We start from the raw sequence: 15,715 nt of genomic DNA, 5'->3' as shown, positions 1-15,715 counted from the left end.
TCCCTCTAAGGCAGGAATCTACTCCGCAACATCTCTACTTTGGAATTAAACAGACGTGGGTTCAAATCCAGACTCTCCCACTTATAAGTAACACAATCTTCAACAAGTCACTTAACCCTCTAGACCTCAGGCTACCCATTTCTAAAATGGAGTAATACGTTTTCTGCCTTGCAGGATTATTGTGAGGATTTGAGATAGTGTATACAAAACACACTGGCATGTGGTGGGTATTCAATAAATGGCAGCTAGTATTATCATTGTTAACCTTCAGTCTTTTCCTAGACACTTGCAGGGACTTGTAGACTCTTGGCAATAAAGCCTATTCCCTCACATAGGACATCCCTAATCGTTAGCAAGCTCCTTTTTATTCTGCACAAATCTGCCTCTGCCTCTCTCTACTTACCACTTCATATACTTCTTTTACCCTCTTGAGAAGCAGAAACCAGCCTCATTTCTTTTTCTACACGACAACTTACTGAGTATCTGAATACAGCTATCTTGCTACTTCTATAGGTCTTGTCTCCTCTGATCAAATCATTCTTGGTTCTATTTCTCATAAGATAGTATTTCCAGATAACCCATCTAACCTGAGAACTGGGTTTTAAAATCTCTTTGTCTGTAGTGTCTAGTAAGTAGTCATTGCTAAATAACTCTGCTCCCTGACTACAGTTGATTGGTCCAGGGCTTCCTTGATACAAGTCGGCCAAAGTTCCTTCTCTTGGAACCAAACATTGGAACAGTGGAGTTCAGTCTAGTCTCCTCAGTATAAGAGAGAAATATTCACAGCTCTGGCACGACTCTGTTTCCCCCACCCCCACACCAAGGCCTGGGGAGTAGAGAAGAAAGCAATGAGCAGGTACAGAGAGGTGAGAGTGAGGAGGAGAGAAGCAACAGCTATTGCTGCCCATACTGTGAACAGCCTTCTACTGAAGCCTCCTGGCAGTCCTCTGTAGCACCCAGTTCTATGTAATACTTCCTCCCTTTTACATTTAAGTTACTTTGAGGGTGGAGGCTCCTGCTCCTTGGAAACAGTAAAGTCCTAATTCATTCGAGTACCTTCTGATTCTTGTAACGCATTAGCTCATGGAACCCATCTTGAACAAGGCTCCTGGCTCCCATTTGTTTGTTAGTTTGTCTTTTGATTTTCCTCCTCTGTACCAAGTGGCCTCTGTTTTAAGTCAGGTTCACTAGAACCAGAGTCTGAGGCAGAGATTCAGGGGGTATATTTACTGAGGGGCTGCTCTTCAGGAAGAAGTTGTAAGGAAATCAAAAGGAAGAAGAGCTGACCCAGGAGACTAGATCCAGCGTTGGCCCGAGACACAGGGAACTTAGGAGATGAACTGGCCATAGAGTGTCTCAGCTTGAGGAAAGGGGGTGGAGCTTTTGTATCTCATCAGTCGGTGACTGGCTGGGGGTCAAGGAGGGAGACAGTGGTTAACGTTCTTCAGCCAATTGCAGTTCATCCCCAGAGAACAGGACAATTTTAAGGGGTTAGTGGCCCACACTTGTAGCAGCTGGAGAAAGGTGCCTGTAACCTGGTGAAGGGATATAGCTAGGGCATGGATTGTGTCTAAGACGGCCTTCTTTGATTCTAATGATTAAATCCACCTTCCTGTTTGGGCTTGCTATTTCAAAGATAGTTCCTATTAGACCTCTCAGAACACAAAGTCCTCCTCAGAACACAAAGTCCCTCACCTGATGAATAACAGCTGTCTTTTTCTGCCTTTTATTGTTATACTGGTTCTTTCATTATTCTGCAAAATATGCTGAAATTAACATCAAGAGTAGCAACTATCAGTGAAAGGGGTCTCTCTAGGGAAAGTTTCAGCTGTGGTACTTGTCATGGCTCTGAACATTAGAGTAGGTACCTGGGATTTTGCTGCCTGTATCCGTTTCCCTCCTTTCATAATGATAGCATTCCAGATTTTCCTTGGTAAAAAAGCCCCACACTCAATGGGAATGACCCCACTCTCTTCCAGAAATGAGCTCTGATAAACTTAAGCCAATCTGCAAAGCCGACTCACCCCTTCTCAGGCACAAGCCTTAGTGATGAGCACCAGTTTGACCCAATAAGATGCAAGGAGACTTTCTCTTGGGGTGTCAGGTGAAAATGTTCCTTTGGTCTTATTAAAGACTAGCAAAGATGCAGTCTTATCTTCTGACTGGCATGGGAAAATGATGTGATGCTCCAAGCTGTGAAACAATTTCTGGAACTTGAACCTGGGACCAACATGAAGAAAGGACCTGACCTAAAAGGTGCACAAAAGGCTTTCAAATCAACAGAGCCCATGATTCATACAATGGATCTCTGCTTCCAACCACATGGGAAGCCATATACCCCTAAATCTGTCAGTATGTGACTATTCCATTAGTTGCTTATGCCAGTTTCAAATGGATTTTTGTTGTTTGAAACATAACCTATCCTAAGTGATAGACTGCAGGGGGTGGGAGGAGAGATGGATCATAGTCAGGGAATGTCACCACCTACTCGTTTTTGGCAAACTTTCACGTGTAAACCCTCCCCTCAAGTCCCCTCATTTGTTCAGATTTAAAAGCAGGAAGAGTTGATTCAGCATCTCTGATAACCTCTCATACAGCATCTTAACCTGGAAGCTAAGTGTCTAGCTGTCCACTGCAGGCATCCAGTTTTAGGATTTGATTTCTGATATGCTAAACCATTGACATAATATCAGCTTCATTTGGAACACCTCCAAGTGCTAGCAGAGTTTTGCAGAAAGCATCCCCTGAAATGAGAAGAAAATGACCTCTCTCATGGAGGTCTCTTCTAAAATTTATTACTAAAAATTGTGACTGAAACTGTGTGTTAATGAACTGTTGAAACTACTTTGGAAATAGTAAAAGTGCTCAGGATAGCTTAGGGGTTATATGTATCATGTCACACCGTGGCCCACACTGTCCTAGAACTAGTTTCAGGTGTGGGGTGGGTGCAAGTGTCCACTCTGGGCCATTGAGGGGACACCAGGAGTCCCGATCTGGTCCATTTCTCTTTATCTTTCTTCTTCTCCAGAATCCTTCCAGAGCTCTCTAACATGAGGGCTATTGTTTTTTGTCACATGCCTGCAGGTTATATTACACCTGGATGATTTTTTTAAATAATAATCTCAGTTATTATCATGGTTAGATATCTCTTTGTTTCTTTTCTCCATCTATGGTGCCTAATGCTATCTTTGACCAGATGGAGAATGCAATTAAAATAAATATAATGTAATATAAAAATAAAACAGAACATATTGCTTTTGCAGGGCAATCTGGGCCCAAGATTTTCTGCAGTGGAAATTACCGGCTAAATAAACCTATCTCCTCATTGACACAAAGCTGAGGAGAGAGATTGGTTACAACAACAAAAAAAGAAAGAAATGTGATTATTTCCTAAATCGAGGCAAGAGAAGTTTTGCCCAAATGCAAAATTATCGAAGTAGAAAGTTTCTTTATTATTTTTTCTTTTTCTTTTTACATAAACACCATAAGCAAATTCAGTAGCATCACAGTCTAGGTGCCATAGGGGATGAAAAGTGAATAAGAAGAGTCATCTCCCTAAAGAAGCTTCCAGTGTAGTTGGGGAGAATACAGGTACGTGAAAGGGGAAATAGAACAACATGGAAGGTGACCTCAAACAAGAGATTGTTGTAGCTGTGTTCTGGCAGAGGCCCTGCTCCCTTTGGACCACCGGATGAGAAACTGATCCTTCCCAACAAGACACTTCCAGTACAGGGGGCTGGATAATAACCTTGACTACTTAATTATCACAGACACTATCTCAATAAAGAGATTTTTAATACAGGTAACAAGCAGACTCAAGTGTGTGAAAATGAGTATTTGTTAGAAGAATCCACGGGTATCTCATAGAACACAACAACCTTTGTGCTCCAGGAAAGAAGGAAATAAGGACTGGTCAATCTGTAGGACCAAGGGGGCTATTGCCAATCTTCCCATGACTGTGGTGCCATTTGCCTCCACTTCTCTCCCAGTGTTTACTTAATTTTTTTCTCTCTTCACACCAGCTCCTTTTGCACATGGTGGAACATTACAGGCCCAGCCCTAAAACCACATCACCTCCTAATATCAAGGCTCATAAGTAATTGATTACCACCCCAGGTCCAAACTCCTAGGGAAGAATCTCATTGGCCCAATCTGGGTCCACTGTTCATCTCCGATCCAATCAGGTATGGCCAGTAAAAGATGTGTCAGTCAATACAAATACAGCAACAAAAGCCCACCCATTTGGGTGGGGGAACTGTTCTTAGAAAAGTGAAATACAGTCTGGGAAGACACAAATCTGGCTATAGTTCATTATATTAATTCCTGGTAGTTTCCTAAGTACTTTCACTTGTGATCAGTTCTGTGTTTATAAACCCATAAAAGATCTCTTTATCTTAACTAGAGCTTATGATTTATCATTGACATACGTAACTCAACTTCTTAGAACTCTGTTTCTCATTTCCAAAACCTGAGAGCAGGACTGCCATATGCATGTACCAGAGCCTATAGCTTTGGAAGAGGGACCCATCCATGGTCTTTATTTTATTCAACTACTCTCTCTTTTAAACACATACTGCCAACAGTCACATGAAAAGATGTTCATCATCACTTACCATCAGGGAAATGCAAATCAAAACTTTAATGAAGTATCACCACACACCTGTCAGAATGGCTAAAATAAAAAACAAAGGAAACAACAGGTGTTGGCAAGGATGTGGACAAAAAGGAACACTCATGCACTGTTGGTGGGAATGCAGACTGGAGCAGCCACTGTGGAAAACAGTATGGAGTTTCCTCAAAAAGTTAAAAATAGAACTACCCTACGATCCAGCAATTGCACTATTGGGTATTTACCCAAAGAATACAAAGACACTAATTCAAAGGGATAATGCACCCTTATGTTTATGGCAGCATTATTTACAATAGCCAAGATATGGAAGCTGCCCAAGTGTCCATCAATAGATGAATGGATAAAGAAGAGGTGGTATATCTATACAATGGGATATTATTCAGCCATAAAAAAGAGTGAAATCTTGTCATTTGCAACGACATGGATGGAGCTAGAGAGTACTGCGCTAAGTGAAATCAGTCAGAGAAAGACAAAAGCCATATGATTTCACTCATCTGTGGAATTTAAGAAACAAAAGAAACAAGCAAAGGGGAAAAAAAGAGAGAGAGGCAAACTAAGAAACAGACTCTTAATTACAGAGAACAAACTGATAGTTACCAGAGGGGAGGTGAGTGGGGGGGAATGGGTGAAATAGGTGATGGGGATTAAGGAGTGCACTTGCTGTGATAAGCACTGGGTGTTGTATGGAAGTGTTGAATCACTGTATTGTACACCTGAAACTAATACACTGTATGTTAACTTACTGGAATTATCATAAAAACTTTTAAAAACTCCATACACATACTAATGTAGCATATCAGAGTTAGTAGAGGCAAACTTTTATCTGAAGGATTTAAATAGGGACATTTGGGAAAGGTTAAAAAGTCATATTCTCCCTGATTGCACACCAATTAAAATATTTGCAAGGTCATAAAAAGAGGGGAACAAATAGCTATGCCATGGAGAAGTCTGATGAGAAGCCTTACTGACGTAAGGATGGGTAAGTATTTCTGTTCGTATCTTGACAATACCTAACCAGTTATAGATTTTTTTTGTTCTTGTCCCCCTTGAATATTTTGACTGTTGATGGAGGATATTTGAAAGAACAAGCTCTAACATTTCTTGAACGTTTACTACATGAAAATCATTTTATGTAATGTAAGAATAGCCATGTAATCTTCATATTAGTCCCGTGAGGCAGCTATTATTATTGTTGTTTTGTAGATGAGAAGAATTAAAGCTTAGGCCAGTCAAGTGGATGGCCATCATCATGACCTAGAGAGAGCTATATTTGTCTATGGGTAGAATATCCCAGCTCTGTCCACTACTCAGAATTTGCCTCCCCATACTGATGTCTCCCTTAAGTTTAGATATATTTGACTTGATGGCTACATACATATCCCCAGAAGGAATGACTGAAAACGCAAAAGTTCTAGGTCCTCTGAACTGAGTGAATATGTAGGCTTTGGAAAATCAGTTCACCTCTGAAGCCCATTTTCTTTATTTATGACAAGGGACACTACCCATGAAAGAACCCAAGCTGCAGGCACCATGTCAAAAGGTCGAAGCAAATGAGGAGTCATATATAGACCACTCAGTGTGTCCTCAGGACCCTTACAATTTTAATTTTCTTCTTCCTGACATTAATGATCAGAGAATTAACCAAAAAGTAAAACAATATCTTCTGTTTCCCTTTACTTCCAATCTCTTAGAAGACAGCTTGGAAATTTCAATGAAAAAGTTTTGGTGGTAATGGAAGGGAAACAGTTCTATTTTTAATAACTTGATATTTTGGCTCTTGATTGAATCATCACTGTTATCCCACTGCCACCTCCTTCTTGATGTATGTGCGGCTCTCCCTCTGCTCCTATAGCTGAACATGGAGTGGAGTCACTTTCTGAGCAGACCCTTAAGTCCTGCCCAGCAGAGGTACCATAGCAGTGTCTACAGAAAGCACTGTATCAGAAAGCCATGAGGCCTGGGTTCTGGACTCACCTCTGCCATCACTGACCTAGTCCCTGAGGAGTCAGACCCCACCTCTGGCTTTCAGTTGCCTCATCTGTAAAACAAGAGGGTGGGAGAAAAATGTCTTCCTAGGCTTCTTCCAACTTTAATGTTGAGTGAGAAGAGAGAACACTCCTCAAGGTTTACCTGGTCTCCTCAACTAGGTCTTTCCAGGGCTTTTTGCCCTGAGAACACTGAGGCAAGCCCCTGTCCTTCCTGCTTTCTGAGTCAAAGAACTGTGAGGTCAATACATAGGGACAAGCTGCAAAATCAGTGTAGAGCATAGAGAGTGATACTCACTTTCTATGTTATTTTATTGTGACATTCTGTGGGTCATTTCACATGTTTTGTTGACTTGTACTCTAAAGAGGCATGAACTTTAATGGGTTCCTTTTTCATAGCGAATGCTTGAGTCCCCAGTGCCACCATGGAGCATAACTCTAGGTATGAAAGGCCCCTCTGGATTGTGCAACCCAGGGACTAGCTAGAGGGGTGGTGGGCGGGGTGTCTATAGCATGACTTTTACACTCTTGCTCATAACAATTACAAGGAGTCAAAGGGTACAAACTGTTTAGCACTTGGTTCAGATATTTCATTTTCAATTCAGAGATTTCAAGTTCCAACTTCACTACTAACTTGCCATTAGATTTCAGGCAAGGTATTTATGCTCTCTGTGCCTCATCTCTCATCTGTACAAAGAGAACATTTATTCCTCCTTCACAGGATTGTTGTTGAAGATAAAATTTCATCTTTCATATAAAATGCTTAGCAGAGTGCCTAGTACATAGTAAGTATCCAAAGCATCTTAGCTAATATTATTATCCCTCAAAATACATGCACACACACACACTAAATTCAAGAAAAAGCAATGTTTTTATTATAAAATACAAAGACCATATCCATATTGCATAAGCAAAGCAATTATGATTTTTCATTTCTTTGAGTTTTCAAGCAAAACTATGGGTATGAAATTCAGAGCAGGGCCAAATTGAATTTCCAGGAAAGTAATATCTGAGAAGATTTTAACAAAAGAGAGGTTTGTTGGCTGAAAGGCATAAACACATCTTAACCTTGGAATCAGAATGGGAGCAGACAGTGTGACTGGCCCTGACTACTTATTGATGAACTTCTACCTGCATGAAGACTGGGGTTATACCAGCCAATTTTAACTCCATTCTATGTCTTTGCTCCCCATTCTTTTATTTCTTTTCCTTAGTGAAGATATTCCCAGGAGGCATGTGGGAAAACTGGGTGCATTCGTAGAATAAAACTGTCATGGGGACTGTGGCACTGAAGGGATGGATCATGTTGGATATGGTGGGCATGCTACTTATGTGTGAGATCATCTGCTTTCATGCCAGGGACACACACACAAACACTACAGGGATCACACAGGTGACATAACTAAGTAAAATGGACTGGCTCGGGACTGAGGCAAACCAGAAAACACATATCCTCTCTAAAGAAGGCAACCACCTATCCTGCTCCAGGCTGCTGTTGCCATGTTTATTGAATGCCCCAGATCTTTCCATTTAAAAGAAGTTAGAAACTCTGGACTGTTATGTCAAACTTCTCAAATTCTTAATTGATGGCAACTCGTTAAAAAAAAAGTATAAAACACCACTGGAGTCAAAGTCCTAACTACACAGTCTTAGCCCATTGTAACCTCCAGCAGTAACTAAAGTTCAGAATTTGCAGATAATTGGCATATGTGTGGGTATGGGGTTGGGTGAAGTGATGGCAGTCAGACAGACTTCAGTTTCTTTTCTCTCTCTCTCTTTTTTAAAGATTTTATTTATTTATTTGACAGAGAGAGAGAGCACAAGCAAGGTGAGTGGCAGGCAGAGGGAGATCCAATGCGGGGCTGGATCTTAGGACCCTGAGATCATGACCTGAGCTGAAGGCAGATGCTTAACCGACTGAGCCACCCAGGCGCCCCTAAACTTCAGTTTCTACTGCATTGTTTTCACCAAATGCATTTGTACTTAGTCATAGAATCCTGACTTAAGGTCACGACTTTCAAAGTCTTGCTCCCAGCCATAAGGGAGCCACTGGTACCAGACTTGTCCTCCCACCATAAACAAGTGCAAAGATGACCAAAAGATATGATTTAATTGTTTTTAAGCATTGAACAACAGACAGTGAAGAATTGCAATCCTTGAGAGAAGAGAAACACACAAGGTGAACCTCCATCCCTTTCTTCTGGGGGCTTTTTCCTGGCACAATGTAGAAATTCAGAGCTGAAATAGAATGGCCATCTAGCTGAGTTGATAAGGCAGAGATCAGAATTGTACACTGCAGAAGTACCTAGAATTTTCAGGAGAGGGTACTAGAAAAGAGGAAACTCCAAAAGAGGGTGTTCCAGAAGTCTATGTGGCAATTTGCTCTTTAAATTAAAAATTATAAAATTGTATTTTGTTTTATTACTTAGGTACATAAAAAACATGTGGCCACAATAACATAAAAGATAGTGATTAAATAGGATTTTATTGTTGAAACTCATACATTTTATATGAAGTAGTACAATATTAACTGTAAATAAATTATGATAAATTAAATATGCATATTTTAACCCTAGAAATGTTGTCTTCAACGTTTAACTTGCAGACTAATCATATCAGCATTACCTAGGAATTTGTTAAAGATATAAAATATTGGTCCTTACCCAGACTTACCGAATCAGGAATTCTTGGGAAGGGGGCCATCAGTTTTTGTTTTGCTTTAACCTGTAGGTGGTCTGAGAATCACGGCCTTAGAGCAAAAAAATCAAACCAAAAAAATTATAAAGATGTGTTTTTAAGGCAATGGAGAGCAATGGAGAGGAATAAAGGACTCCTCAACTAATTTTATGATGCCAGTATATCCCTGATGAGAAAACCTGAAAAAGACATTACAAGTAAAGACAATTACAGACCAATATCTCCTGTGAGCGTGGATGCGGAGATCCTAAATAAAATATTAGAAACTTGAATTCAGTGAAATATAAAGAGAATAATACATCATGACCAAGTGAACACAAGGCTGGTTTAATATTTAAAATCATTCAATATAATTCACCATATTAACAGGTAATAAAAAGAGTAATTATATGATCATCTTAATAGAGGCAGGAAAATATTTGATGTAATTCAACATTTATTCATAATGAAAACTTTCAATTAACTGAAAATGTAGGTGAACTCTTCTTAACCTGATCTACATCTGCATCTACAAAAAGCCTAAAGCTAACACGCTGTTTAACGGTGAATCAATGGATCTACTCCAACATTGGGAGCATGTAAATTCCACCACCTCATTCAAATTGCACTGTAAGTCTTAACGCAAGAAAAAGAAATAAAGAGCATAAAGACTGGAACGGAAAAAGGGAAACAAAGTTTATTCACATATTCACATGATTATTTATGTAAAATATTTTAATGTTTTAAATATACTTCTATATACTACCAACAAACAATTGGCAAATGAAATTTTAAAATATTTAAAATAACATCAAAAAATTAAATTGCTAAGAAGAAATCTAATAAAACATGTGTAAGGCCTATACCTTGAGAAAATAAATAAAACCTAAAAAAAAAAAAATAGAGACATGTTTGTTGATTAGAAAAGTCACTATTGTTAAGATGTTGATTCTCTCCAAACAGATTAAAGGTTCTACACATTCTCAATCAAAATCTCCATCGACTTTTCTTTGTGAAAATTGACACGATAATTTTTTAAAAATATATAGGAAAAAGGCAAAAGGTTTAGAATAGTCAAAATAATTTTGATAACCTGGGACTAGATGTCTTACCTGTTTTTAAAACTTACTATAAAGGTATAGTAATCAATAGTGTGGGACTGGTGTCAAGATAGACAGATCACTAGACTATAACAGATCCAGAAATAGACCCATAGTAAGTCACCTGATTTTCAACAAAGGCATGAAGGCAATTCAATGGGGAGAGGAAATCTTTTCAATAAATTGTGCTGGATAGACTTATTCGGGAAAAAACAAAGCAAAACAAAATTCTGACTTCTACCTCTCACTATACACAAAACTGCTTTTAAATGGCTTCTAGACCTAAATAGAATGGCGAAAATGTCAAGTTTCTGGGAGAAACAGAAGAATATCACTGAATCCTGGGGGTTGCAAAGATTTCTTAAGTAAGACACGAAAGGCACTAACCATAAAAGAAAAAAATTATCAGATCAAGATTCTAATTTTTCTCCTTCTCAAAAAATACAAGTAGGTGAAACAGCAAGACTAGGAAAACATATTCACATTAGCTTTATCTGATAAAAGTTCTCATCTATATTTACAAAGAATTTCTACAAATGCTCAATTAAAAACAACCAAATTTAAAAACAAGTGAAAAACATAATCAGACATTTCACGAAAGCAGATATAGGGATGGCTAATAAGCATGTGGAAAAGTACTCAATATCACTAATCATTATTTGGAAAGGCATGAAGGAAATTTCCAGTATGATGAAAATGTTCTATAACTTGATTGAGGGGTTGTTTACATAAGTATGTATTTTGACAAAACTGATTGAACTTTATACTTAAGATTCATATCTCACTGTGTGTGTATGTTACATCAATTTAAAGGAGCACAAACAGCTTGTATTTTTTCTAGCTGATTTGTTGCTATTCTAGTATTTGTACTTGAGGGTAGATTTGTTTTTAATTTGTTTTTTGTTTATTTTCTCATTTATTCATTCAGCATTAACTACGTACCAAGCTTTGGGTTTTAGCAAAACCAACTTGTCATCAATTTTGGTATGATAGCGGCAGGGGAGGGCCAGAGGAGAAATGACTGGAGTGTGAACCCAGGAGTTGACATTGGAGATGGAAAAGAGGAAAAAGGAAACTTATGTGAGACATATTTGGAAGGAATACTCAATAGGACTGATTACATTGGGGGGCAGAGTTGGCAGGTTCAGTGGAGGGAGACATAAAGAAGTACATTTAGATACCCGCCTTAAGTGACAAAGAGGAATTATGGTATCCAGTAATCAAAAAAGGAAATATAAGAAAGAATAGGCTGTGGCAGGAAAGGGATATGGGTAATGGGCTAATACAAGATGGTGGGTTCGGTTCTGCACAGACTGAGTTGAGGTGCCCAAGAGAAACCCAAAAGGAGAGGTCAATCAAGCAACTGGGTATAACATCAGAACACTGAATCCTAATTACTTTCTGCTTTGCAATAGAAACTTGGTTTGGTCCCACAATCCTTTTTCAGTCTTTTTTTTTTTTTTAAGATTTTATTTATTTATTTGACAGAGAGAGAGCACAAGCAGGGGGGAGCGGCAGGCAGAGGGAGAGGGAGGGGGAGAAGCAGGCTCCCTGCTGAGCAGAGATGATGCAGGGGCTCCATCCCAGGAGCCTGGGATCGTGACCTGAGCCAAAGGCAAATGCTTAACCAATTGAGCCACCCAGGCACCCCATCCTTTTCCAGTCTTATCTTTAAAATGGACTTAATCCATCTGACTACTATCACTAAAATATTCCAAGGTTAATGGCAAACTTTTGACTTGGTTTGTATTAAAAAAAAAAAAAAATTCATCCCCAAACTTTAGCTCAAGCTCTATTATGTGCTATCATGGTGGGAGTAGAAATCTTATGGTGTGTGGAATCAGGCTGACCTTGATTTCAGTTCCTGCTCCGCCATGTAGCAACTGGATGATCCTGGATAAATTACTTTATGCATACCAGCCTCAATTTCTTCTCCCACAAAAGGGGATTAGAATCTTATTTTGCAGCAATGTTGTGATAATCATGAGAGATTCTATGTGGGAAAATACCTCTCACAGAACCTGGCACACAGTAAATGCTTAATACATATCCATATACCAGTAGCTTTGCTTTCAGATGATGAAGGGATGATGTTTCACCAAGAAAACAGCCCTAGCTAGAAGTGCAAAGTATGCCAAACCTTGGACTCTGTTTCCCTCCCTATCCCCCTTCAAAGCCCAGGTCTTTCTCCCCATTTTTCATCATCAAGATTAGCCCTCAGGAGAGAATGTGACATCAGTCCTTGGCCTCTCAGTTGTTAATGAGCTTACATCATCTCTTCCCTTGCCAAGGAGACTTCACATTCCAAGCCTTCTACGTAACAATAGAAAGAATGGCTTTGTTTGGGGTTAAAGGCTCAGTGTGCTGGTTAGGAAGGAGGCTGTGCAGAGCAGGGGCCCTTTCCTGGGACTCCTGAAATCCTAGCCATGAAAGTAACTAATTCTCTCTTCTCTGCCTCCCAGTTTGTAGCAGAGAGGAGAGCCCTATTTCACCAGAGCTAGTGGACAGACGCCCCAGCTAGCCCTCTGCAGCTCTACTCTCCACCCTCACTGCCTAATCACCTCCCTGGCTGTGTAGTTTTATTTTGGATTTCAATTATTATATTATTAGTAGTTATAATTCTCCATAAAAGACAAATAGGGGAAAGGGGAGTATTTGTCTATTATTTGTTACTCTTTAAGCTAAATGTCTACAGGTTAATTAAATTGAAAAGTATTCCCCCTGGGATGTACCAGGTCCCTGGTGGTCCAATAAGGTAATAAAACCATGGTGAAACTGAAAGCATTATTGCACGGTGCTTTATTCTCATCAGCAATGGCATCCAAATACAAATTCAGTCAATTATTAGGTGATTCAGAACAGGTTTTCTGGGAATTTAATTATCAGAATGGTCTGTGTGGGCACCGTGGTTGCTGTGGGGCAAATGAGCTGGAGTTGTCCAAGGGCCAGTGGTCTCATGTCCTGACTAAACACATTTACCCAGAAAGCGACTATTGAACAAAGAATTCTGCTCTGCTTTTATCAAAGAAAGTGTCTGCCACAGCAGCAACCTCTATTAGGGATGTGTGCGTGTGTGTGTGTGTGTGTGTGTGTGTGTGTGTGTGTGTATTTAAATCACCTCATTTTCTTTGTTTCTCCAACCTCCCTCCATTAATTCATTAATTTGGCAAATCTTTGTAAGCATCCTAAATTCCCCCAAACAATAGGACAGATGTTATCAGATCTGAGCAACAATGAAATCAATAAAGACTTTGGAGGGGAGCAAGAAGAAAGGTACAGGGTAATAGCAATTCTTCCCTGAAAGCAATCTAACCCATTTTTAATTTAATTTGGAGTGCCATTATTTCAGGATTCCAAATGCTAAGGCCGTTTTAATCATGCAGATCCCATGTCTTATTGAGTTGTGGCAGAGAATTACTCTTTTTTGTGACCCTGAGTTAGCAAGGACATGCTGGGCAAACAGCCAAGGTGCTATAAGCTCAATAATAATAATAATCTATATTTAAAGTTAGCATGATGGCTATTAGCCATTGGCTCTCCTGATAGGAGGAGTGTCACCTCTTTAGACCTTATAGCTGTTTGACTTAGCACTTTCTTTAGTGAATGAGAAATATCATCAAATAAGCTATCTTTCTTGCATGAGAGGAAAGAAGGCATAAAACACATACTATAGAGAAAAACTATGAAATAATTAAACATATAAAGGAGAAGTGCCTGTGAGGATGAGGAGGGATTTGGGGGAAAAATGGAAAGAGACTGACCTTGCAAAGGAGGGCAAAAACCTCCCTTTCCTGGAGAGTTGTCTGAGGGTGTATGATGAACCAGAGATTTATTTTGAGCCCATCTGCTCTTCACCAAAGAAAAATAACTTGATGATCTACTTTCTGTGAAAAAAGCAAATAGATATTAAATCGCATGTCATGTTAGCCTGCATACTAGGTTTGGATTCTTCTTTCTAATAGCTATCATTTACTGAATCCATATTGTATGCACAGAGGTCACAAGTTCTTTGCATGCATTAGGCTTATTTAATTTTCACTGCCAGACCTGTATTATTTATTTTCCACATTTTATAGATGAGGAAACAGAAGCTTTAGGAGGAAATATATAATTTGCCCGCTGCTAACAAGAGGCAGAGCTGGAATTTTTATCTGGAATTCCAAGCCTCCCACTTTTTATTCTGCATCACCATGCTTTTTTCAACAACCTGTAAAGGTATTTTGTTGTTGCTGTTTGTTTATTTTAATAAAGAGTTCAAACATGGCCTTCTAAAATATGTCTTTCTGGTGTTAAATAGGTATCTAGGCTCTCAGATAAGTACTGAGATGTCTGACCATTTATTCTCTCCTTTTCAGAGTGCTCCAAATGTTTAAATTCAATTTTAAAGGCACAACTAGTTAAAGTGGGTCTTAGAAAATTGGCATGTGATCAGTTTGGAAGATAGCCTCTCCTCCACAGTCTTAGAAGTTAGCTGCCACAGGAATGTAGATGTTGAACTAGAGGACACTTATTGTATCTTATGCTGGGCCAGTGTGTGCTAGAAGGTTCTTTGAATATTTGAAACCCATTTGTTCTCAAAGCCACCAACTTACCTTCTCTGTGCCTCACTAAAAATTGGGATTAGTGCTTTTAGTCACTACATCATTTTGCGAAAACTGTCAAGGATTAATAAAATAATATTAGCAAATTACCAATTGTTTTTCTTTAAACTATTTTAAAAACATTAATTCCTTCAATTCACCTTCTAGAGAATGAAGACACAAGACAGTCAATAATTCAAATTCTCCAGTAAAATGGGAAAGTATTATTGACCCTAAAGAGCACAGAGGTTAATTTATTTGCAAAAAATTACCTCCTGCCACATGCTCTGGGTGGAAAAGAAATTATGTTAAGCCTCATGAGAAAACAATCATCTCTCTCCCTTTAGACCTCCTCGTTTCTGTTTGTTTTGGGTGTGTGTTGATGGGGGTTTTGGCTCCCAGGAAGCCATGTAAGAGAGATGTTCAAGTATGCTTGAGTACATCAAAGCTGGTATGTTCTTAGTTTGTCCATGAGAGAAGCCATAGGGATCAAGAGGAGAACTGGTTACATGGATGACAGCCAAGCACATTTTGCAGGCCAAGCAGAATTTGTACAGGTCTATTTATTTATTTATTTTCCAATGATTTGCAAGGCTGGGTAAATTGAATTACTCAGTGTTGATTATAAAGTAGGTTAGTAGGCAAGCCCAGAAGGTCAACTTTTTCACCACTACAACTGCTATCCTTTATCTCCACCCCAAATTATTCTTCTGGGAAATTACTCCCATCCTTAATCCAATCTAT

The sequence above is a fragment of the Phoca vitulina genome, unplaced genomic scaffold (assembly GCF_004348235.1).
Source record: "Phoca vitulina isolate PV1807 unplaced genomic scaffold, GSC_HSeal_1.0 scaffold1, whole genome shotgun sequence".
Classification (NCBI taxonomy): Eukaryota; Metazoa; Chordata; class Mammalia; order Carnivora; family Phocidae; genus Phoca; species Phoca vitulina.
The sequence above is the reverse complement of the archived record's forward strand: the minus strand, read 5'-3'. Positions refer to the sequence as shown.